General features: G+C 34.3%; 1 long non-coding RNA gene across 2 annotated transcripts; it reads left to right on the forward strand.

Moving 5' to 3' along the window:
• The first annotated feature begins 665 nt into the window (after positions 1-665).
• Positions 666-4154, forward strand: LOC120080777. 2 transcript variants are annotated; one of them, XR_005482646.1, is made up of 4 exons: positions 666-1118; positions 1207-1271; positions 1355-1420; positions 3916-4154. It is a non-coding gene; the product is annotated as an uncharacterized LOC120080777 (long non-coding RNA). The 2 variants fall into 2 exon arrangements; XR_005482645.1 differs by lacking the exon at positions 3916-4154 and having other exon boundaries at positions 667-1118; positions 1355-2892.
• The last annotated feature ends 5635 nt before the right edge of the window (positions 4155-9789 follow it).

Raw genomic sequence — 9789 nt, forward strand, 5'->3', positions numbered from 1 at the left:
TGCTCTTAAAGGTGGCACCCATGGAAGGTATTCTGAGGTTTGGCAGGAAGGGGAAGTTGAGTCCGAGCTTCATTGGACCTTTCGAGGTTATGGAGCGAGTTGGCCCCGTAGCTTACCGATTGGCATTGCCCTCAACACTGTCTTCAGTTCATAATGTCTTACATGTTTTGATGTTAAGGAAGTATGTGACAGACTCATCTTATGTAGTTGACTTCGAGCCCTTGCAGTTGAAAGACAACTTGAGCTACAAAGAGAAACCGGTAGAGATCCTCACCAGAGAAGTAAAGACATTGCGCCGCAGGGAAATTGCTTTTGTGAAAGTCCTGTGGCAGAATCACCAGTTCAGAATGAACTTTCGAGGACGAAAGTTCTTTGAGGAGAGAAGAATGTAACATATCGTATTTTTTTCTTTAGTATTATTGTAATTTCAGTAATTTTGTTAGTGGAGGGCATTTTTGGAATTTTAGAATTTAAGTGTAAGTGCAGGAATTTAATTTTTGACCTTACAAAATTGTTCAATTTAGAAACTAATGGAAAGTTTTATTTTCACTTTTTTAGGAAAGAAAGGAAGTTAATAAAATAAAGTGGAATAAGGAAAGAAATAAAATAAAGTTTATTTGATTTTTTTTTTAGTTTTATAGTTTTATTATTATTATTATTTTTTATTTTTTTTTATAAAAACAAATTTCCCTCATCTTCTTCTTCACACCGTGCACCCCTTGAGAAAACCCTAGCCGCCGACACCCAGCGCCGTTTTCTGTCGAACCCGACGCCGACAAGCAGTCGGCGATCCGAAGTTTCCTCAGCGCGCCAGCCGGTCAGAGTAGTATCCGTCCTTTTATGCCGAGAGCCGAGAGCCCAGATCTGAAGGTGTCTTCGTCCACTACGTTCTGCCGAGAGCCGCTCGTCCAACTTCTCCAGATCGTCCAGCCGATCTCCTCTGCACGTCGCTCGTTCGGTCGGTCTCCTCTGTCGTTCACCTAGTGCCGACCGTACGCGAGCATCGCTTCAAGTTGCAACGCCACTCTAGCCCAACGTCCGCCACCCCAGCCGCATCGCTGTCGGTTGTCGTCCCCCTGCTGCGTCGGGTCCGCTTGGTCTTCGTCAGATATGTTGGGGTAAGGTTGTGTCGGTTCGTGTCGTTCTTTTGACCATTAATATTATGTTTCAGTGTTATGACCCGCCTTTGCTGGATTTTGTTTAAAGTTTAAGTCGTCAAGGAGTTTGGAAGTCAAAGGAGGCACCGAGTGGAAGTGGTTTTCATTTTTTGAGTAAGTTCTTGATAGTTTGAATTTGGACCTGAAGTCTTACAATTCTGGCTTTAATTGAAATTTGAGAGTTGTTTTGTTGTTAGGGCCGCTACTTTGGATTGTCGTTATAGTTTGTGGTCTAATTTTTATCTATGGAGTATCGACTCGAGGTAAGTAATCTTACTACTGGAACTGGCCCCATGATGAACGGATAGTTTAGTATAATCGTGGTACGTTCTTGCTTGAGGATATGAAAGATGTATTTGTACACTTGGATACTTGAATGCTAGCATGAGATGATATTTGATTCCATGAGGTTGTATGTGATATGTGGATATTGAGGCATGTGTGTTTGTTATAGAGCTATGACGTTGAAGCATATGTGTATGTCATAGAGCTATATTGTGATAATTATGGTGTCGAGCATATGATAGTACTGATTAGTTGGAATGCCCACTAGGTTTGTGTTTCCTTCGGGATTCAATTATTGTGTTCCCTCGGGTTTCATCAATTTGTGTTTCCTTCGGGATTCACCAGTGATTGTGTTTCTTTCGAGATTCACCTTCCCTTCGGGATTCACCAGTTATTGTATTTCATTCGGGTTTGGGATTCACCAGTTATTGTGTTTCCTTCGGGTTTCACCAATTTGTGTTTCCTTCGGGATTCACCAGTGATTGTGTTTCCTTCGAGATTCACCAGTTTGTGTTTCCTTTGGGATTCACCAGTTATTGTATTTCCTTTGGGATTCACCAGAGGTAGTGGGTATATTTAATTACAGTAAGATAGAAATCAATTTCTTTTTCATGTATGTATGTGTCTCATGAGGACTAGAACAGTTTATATGTTCCACTAGAGGTAGGTGTCTAGAGGACATAGATGTCTAACCTGATCCCAGTAGTGGGGTTACTTAGTATTTATACTCATTCTTTTTCATGTTGTTGTTTGTAAAGATGCACTGATGATGGACAAGCGGAATTCGTGATCGAGCCACTGGGACTAGTTTCATGCTTCCGCTCATGAGATTTAAACTTATTTTCATGTTTTTCTCAGCTTTAAGTGTTGATGTCTAAAACTTACTATTAAAAATCGCTTTCAGATTTATTTATGATCATTTATGATTTATGGGTACCCTACTGTTGTTTTTTTTTTTTAATATTTGAAATTAAATGCAAAGTCTTTTAAATACACCTTATTTAATTAGCATTTATTTCACCATAACAGAGTGTCGTTTTAAGTTCCATGCATGCATGTTTTTAGTAACAGCCTAACTTAAGTCCTAGGGGAGGGGGTCGGATCGTTACAGTGTTTGCTTTGTTTCACATTATGGTCTCTACAGTTCGTGCTGTGCTGCGGGTTGATTTTTTTGGTCTTATCTAGTGCGTTTACGGGTGTTTTTTCTCTTTTTGTTCTTGTCGATGTTCTTTGTTTTACTGTTGACCATAGGTTGTGGGGTTTTGTTTCCTTTTCGTTGTTTTTCTCCTAGGTGGATGGTGTTGTTTGCATTTGTTTCGTTCGAGTCCCGTTTTTGTTTGTGCTTTGTTGCTTTGATGCCTTGATCCCGGGTTGTGGGATCCCCTTATTGTTGTATAATAATATCACCTATTCTAAAAAAATAGTAAATGAAAGATATTTAACTTTCAGACATTAATCATCCTCCGTATCCAAACACATATATTAATAGTTGCAGACATTTAATTCTAGATATTTAATATTCGTGTCAATGAAATAATATTTGCGATCCAAACCAATAGTATAAGTTTATACGGTTGATTGTAACAAAACTTATAATTCACAGGTAGTTTGTATAATTTTTCTTTAAATATTTGGGGTCTAATTTATATATATATATATATATATATATATATATTTTAAGGGTGTAATCATCCATACTTTAGGATGATATTTACATTTTGCTCTTAAAAATTGGAGGTTTTTTTTTTTTTTTTTTTTTTTTTTTTTTTTTTTTTAAATTAGAGATTTGAACTTTAGATGGAAATGGAAATGTATAATTTATAGTCCTCCCTATTGAAACAAGTAAATCATTACTTATCGTTTTTATTAGTTCAATAATTCGAAAATAAGTAGTCACGATTCTTGTAATATATTTTGTATTGAAAGATTTAATTAAAATTTATTTTAATTGCTTTTTGCATAATTTAATGTGGCTATAGAAAGGAAAAAAAAATTGCAAAAAGATTTGTGCAATCTAATCACACCAATAAAAATATGTAATGTGACAATCTCAACTGCATACTAATTAAATTTTAAGATGCACCTATCTTTATGTACTCTCTATCACTAACATAAAAAAGAAATTAAAATATTTTTAATAAAAAATAAGAAGAATTTGTCACATGACAAATTATGATTGAACAATTAAATGAAATGTATAAAGTGAGATGCATCTAAATATTTTTATTATAAAAAATGTTGAAATTTTTTAAAATATTTTTAATATGTAAGGAAAATGAGATGCATGGACATGACTGTACCTAATCTTTGACCCTAGAAAAATGGTCACATTCCTCTACATGTAAATGGCGATGCCTAATCCCTAAAAAAAAAAAAAATTATGGTGCAACATGAGCTATATCCAATTAAAAAGTGACACATGGATATTATTTTTTTCTTAAAATTTATTCATTATTATTATTTTTTTGTGCAGAAGAAGGTGGAGCATATGACTTAGATGGATTGCACTAAGTATTGCTCATTTCCTAGCACTACATACTCGTGCCTAGTACACATCATCATCCGGCTATGCTCCAAAATGGGCTCTCATAATGTAGGGTCTCATTGATCTCTTTATTGTTAATTAAGTATCTTGGTTCACAAAATGTTTGAGAGAACTTTATATTCGTGTTTGGATATGATTTATTATGGACAACACATCTTTTAGTATGATTCTTAGAATCCATTGGCTTAGTATAAGACACAATTCTCTTATCCTAGATCTTAGTGTTGGATTAGGGATGTTCAAAAAACCCAATAACCCGACCAATCCGGACTACTCAACCCAAACTGTAAGGATTGAGTTGGGTTGGGTTAAAAAGTATTAAAAAAATAAATTTCGGGTTGGATCTCGGGTTATCCCGCTTAGGGTCGAGTTGATCCAACCCGACCCGACTATATATATGTTAAAAAAAAAGAATATGACAATCAAAATTAAAAAAAAAAAAAAAAAATCAGTGACCAGGGTTGGGTTGACCCTTAAAAAAATGAATGGATAAAGTTCATTTAGAGCGAACTCGAATTTTCGGTTTGTTCTACAAAATGCCTCGAACCCGACTCAACCCGGCCCATGTGGATTTCCTCTTTGTGTTATTGGTGGTTACTTTGTTAGGATTTTCTCCTCATTTCAATGGTTCCTCCAAATTTAAGATTCTTAACCCAAAGGCAAGACTTGAGATTTTCAACGGAGGAACCTCCATCACAGCCAAATCCTTTGAAATTCCAGAAGTCAAACTTGAAAGAAGAAAACCTAAATTCCGAAATTTTTATTAGGTAAAAAAACACTTTTAGTCTATAAACTTTCGTGTAAGTAACAATTTAATCTATGAACTTTAGTTTGTAACGATTTAGTCTTTGTATTATTGATTGTAATAATTTGGCCTTTAAACATTAGTATGTAACAGTTTGGTCATTTTACTTTCAAATTTGTAACAGTTTAAGTCCTAATGTAAAAAAAAATCATCAAAATTAGATATCAATTTTTATTATTTTAGATATAGATTTTGTATTTTTATAAAAATATCGAGTGTTTAATTAGTTTATCGGTTTATTTATACAAAAAATCTTATTAAATCTTAACATTAATTTCTATGATAAATACTAAATTTTAACAAATTTTAAAGTTCAAGGATTAAATTATTACGTAGTAAAATTTAAGGTTTAAACTATTAGCAATTGAAAGTACAAGAATTAAATCGTAACAAATCAAAATTCAAGAACTAACTTGTTACTTTCATGAAAGTGTAGGAAACTTTTAACCTTAATCTTATGTAATAATATTTTTATATTATGTTAATTAGTTTATGCTTATTTTATATGTAAAAGTCCATTGAATATCTCTTAATATGTAGTATTTAAGTATGTTTTATTTTTGTAAGTTGGTGGAAATCTTAATATGAATCTCTCTAAATGTAAAAGTTTTCCTTTTGAAATTCAAAATCCAATTCACCTCTTTCGATCTTTCCAAATAGCTCAATAAGTTACACAAAATACCAAAAAATTTGCAATGCTCGGTAAATCTACCACTTTCACCGACAAATCTTGAATGGGAAGTCGCAAATCAACCAATTGTTTCAACTTCGGAATAAGATAAAAGCACGTGTTGCTTTGTCTCTATCTCCACCACAACACACCACAAATGAATTTAGATATGTCTATTGTACAAACACACACCACACCTTAAAGACAGAAGTATTAGAATGCCATGAATCTTAATTTGTATTTATCTACAAATTTGGTCCGTTAATTTAGAGACATGCATTATATATAAACTCTCTAATTTTACTAGTACCTTCGAATCTATATTATGATATTTTATCTCTATTAAGATCTAATCTCTCTCTCGACCCATGAACATAACTAATTCACCACTAGTGAACTACGTAACCATGTTGATATTGAGATTTGAAGTTTTTCTTCATTAAATTTCAAATTTGTGTTTTTATGTTTCTTAAATTTATTATTAGATTCAATTTTCAGTTTAATGTTTAAGTTGATGTTAGATCTAAGATTTAAATTTTTTAATTTAGTTTCTATTTTTAATGTTATTTTAAATTGTAAATTAGTATTATTAATTAGGTTCATTCTCATCCTGTAAAAGGGTGAACTACCATGTTTTCATTTTCTATTTTGTAGTTGAATTGTTCATCTTGGTATTCTTACTCTTTGCTCATTATATTACGTTGTGCAAGTCCTCCATTGTGTGAATCGTTCAAGAATGTAAAAATTATTTTGTCTTAAGGGGAGCCTAAGACACAGTTGAAGAGATGGGATTCTCAATCTTAGGGGGAGCCTAAGACTCAACTACGTAGAAGGAGTTCTCCATCTTAGGGAATCCTAAGATTCCTTAGTGAAGGAAGTTCATGACTTGAGGGGAAGATAACAATGTTGAGAGGATTCTCACACACTGTCGGAAACCAAAGTGTTCAATACTAATGTTACCAAACTTAGGGGAGACCAAAGTAAATTTGAGAGAGAGTCTCACATTTAGAGAGAGTCTAGGTGATCAATGAGTTGAGCTCTACATGAGTCGCTATAATAGTTGTGTATTGTAGATAAGTATTGCGTTGTAAACTGCTTAACTCTTTAATATTAGGGGATTATCTTTCCTGAGCACATGGAATCCTAGACATAGGTGGATTTCACCAAACTAGGTTACCAACTTCCATGTCTATTTAACTACTTACTTGTTGTTGGTATTTTGTAGTTACATTTGTTGTCAGTGCCTTCCTTTTAACATCTGCATTTGTGTAACGATACCACCTCAACGCTTTTTCAATTGGAATCGGGGAGGATCACTATTAGTAGGAATTTGTCATCGCCCACAAACCCTAACTAAACAACATATTTGTAAATTCACCGAAATACTACTTATACTACTAGGTAGCACAAGTGATAAGCATGGGGTCAAACCACAAATAGATCAAGAATTAAATCTCTATAAAGCTAATTTTGATTGTGGAAAGTAAAAACAGGGTTTTGGTTTTGGATAAAATAAAAACATGCAAGAAATTAAATTGTAAAGGATAAATGTAAACTAGGATTGATTTATCTAGTTTCTAGAGCCATCAATGCAATTTCTATCATCGATTTCTATAACTAAACATGCCATTGATTCATGTGTGCACAACTTGCTCGATGTACTGAAACTAGCCTCTACAAAGGCGGACCACTAGCAAAGATTGAACCTAAGGAGCATCCTAAGCATCAATTAAGGTTGAAAAGATCTCACTCCAACTAATCTACATGCTTCTAAATCCTATTGGGTTCGATAGCGTCCATATAGAATTAAAAACATGTGCATTATGATCAAGGATTCTATTGTGTCGATTAATAAACTGGATAGCCCAATTCATTAACCAAAATTTGTCTTCGATCCTAGCAATTCATGCATCCTAGGAATAGCCAATAAACACACAATTATCTATTGCTAACTTGATTGATTTTATCTAGACATTTTGGTAAGAATGTGAGGTAACTAAAACTCTATTAACTACGCATGATCATGCGTGAAAAGTCAACCCCACAAACATGCCTATAGAAATTAATACGGAACAAAAAAGACATAAATTCAGCATGCAATTCATTCAAGGAAACAAAATTCTTAAGACATTAGCAAAGAATTAATGCTCCAAAAACTAGATTAAAAGTTACCTCAAACAATCCAGAGATAAATCGAAGAGATCGAACCAATTCGTCGTTTACAATAAAAAAGAAAATAAAAATCTAACCTAAAGATACAAGAAAAGATAAAGGAAAGGGAAGGACTAGAGCCACTCATTGGCCTCCATCAGTATTTGCATCCTTCTTTGACCTAAATTGAAAAGAAGTATATATAGAAATCGGGTGCAGTGCGATGCTTTTGTCGATAGTAGCCCTCGACATTGAGTTAGCATTGAGGGGAAGGGCGTGATGCTGCCTTGCGCACGCGTGTTGGAGGCATTCTGTCAGATGTCGTAGAGTTGCAATGATCTTGGGTAGCATTGCAACACTGCCTTATATCCATGCATCTACCTTTCAACGTTGTATGAGAGCATTGAGCAAGGGTTGCAATGCTCCAATTGATGGCAGTCTTGTAATTTTTGGGCCTTATTCCTCTTTTGTGCATCCAACCTCCAAATTAGCTCCTTTTGGCTCGATTTTCTTCTAAATGGTTTCTTTGCCTCCTGGGATGGATTCACCTACAAAATAGGATAATTAACATTAAAAACTCATTTACGAGCCTAAATTAAGCTAGGATTTATAGCTCTTTTTGAGAGCTATCGAACACCCCTAACTTAATTCTTGCTCGTCCCGAGTAAGGTCAAAACACACATTCAAGCCATACATATTCATTCTCACAAAATCTTGCTTGCTCAAATTGCTTGGTTGTTACTCTAGTCTCAACAGCCAATTAGGATAAAATTTTCAATCAAATGAGATTCAATTACAATAATCAATGAAGTGCATTTTTAAAAATGGTTATTAATCTATTCAATCATGAGTGAGCCTAGAGCCTTGCTAGTTAAGCTTGCACAACTCGAAAATATTTTATAAGATCCCCAACCCGTTTTTCCCCTACTCTGACTCGCTTATCGACCTTAAGCATAACAAACTTGTAAAAAAAGGCAACATTGAGATAAGGGTGCCTAAAATCATGCAAACAAAAATAGAGGGCATTTGTTTTACCTAGATGGTTAGCTTTCAAACTCAACCGCTGGGAACCTGTTCACTATTTTCTTGTGGAGCCCTAACTAGACACGACAGAGGTAGCTCTTTTCACCTCTATTCATGCACAGATACTATATATTATTTTATTATTATTATTATTATTATTTTTTGTAGGCAAACAAACAATTGCCTCGTTTTTTTTATGCATCTTTTTAGATACTAGTTTTTTATTACACAATATAGGTCCTTTTTTATCCACTTTGTCTAGTTTTTTTCTAAAACAAGTAAGGTTACTCCTAAACCAAAGGCAGGCCTTTCGGGTGACAACAAAAATACAAACCATGTAACTCAATTCTAAGCATGCAAGACTTTAATTTTGAAAGAACAATGACTTAAAGATGCATGAGAGACAAGATTTTTTTTAAAAAAAAAATTGGTCTAAAAATCATGATTATTCTCTTCTAACATTATTTCATGCAAATTTTATCACAAGAAGAGTGTGACATAAATTATCATCATAACAACCTAAGTAACAAAGCAAACAAACAATCAAGCACACAACATTGTTCGACACAACGCTTAAGGACCCCAAGCTAAAATATACTACCGAAGGGTACCCCACCCCCAACTTAAAATGATACATTGTCCTCAATGTATCTCTAATCTAAGCTTAAAGAAAAAATAAAGAGACAAGGGAACAAAAAACCTCCTCTGATAATATTGTTGCGCACGGAGTGGTGGGTAAGAGGGCAACGCCATCTTTTTTCAAGATCAAAGAGAGGAACCTGTAAAAGAAAAAACAAAGAAAACCCCCAAAAAAATAAAAATAAAAATAAAAGAAGTAATTAGCTAAAAACAACTAAAATAAAGGAAAAAGAAACTAAAAAGGAAAAGAAAAACGAAAACAAAGAAAAGAAAGATACTACCAAGGGTGACAAGAGATGGAAGTGGTAGTGGCTAGCCATAAGTCTAAGTCAGGCGAGTCTGACTCCCTTTGAAAGTCGCACAAAAATCCGATACTAGTGTAGTAGAGATGGTCTCACTCACAGATGAAGTTAACTGTCCTCTCTACACATCTAGCTCGGCGGGCTTCCTCAAAAGTCAGCCTCAATGCCTCGGTCACCATCTGAAGTGCTCTGTCACTCATTGGCTTTTCCTT

This window comes from Benincasa hispida, chromosome 7 (assembly GCF_009727055.1).
Source record: "Benincasa hispida cultivar B227 chromosome 7, ASM972705v1, whole genome shotgun sequence".
In the NCBI taxonomy this organism is placed as follows: Eukaryota; Viridiplantae; Streptophyta; class Magnoliopsida; order Cucurbitales; family Cucurbitaceae; genus Benincasa; species Benincasa hispida.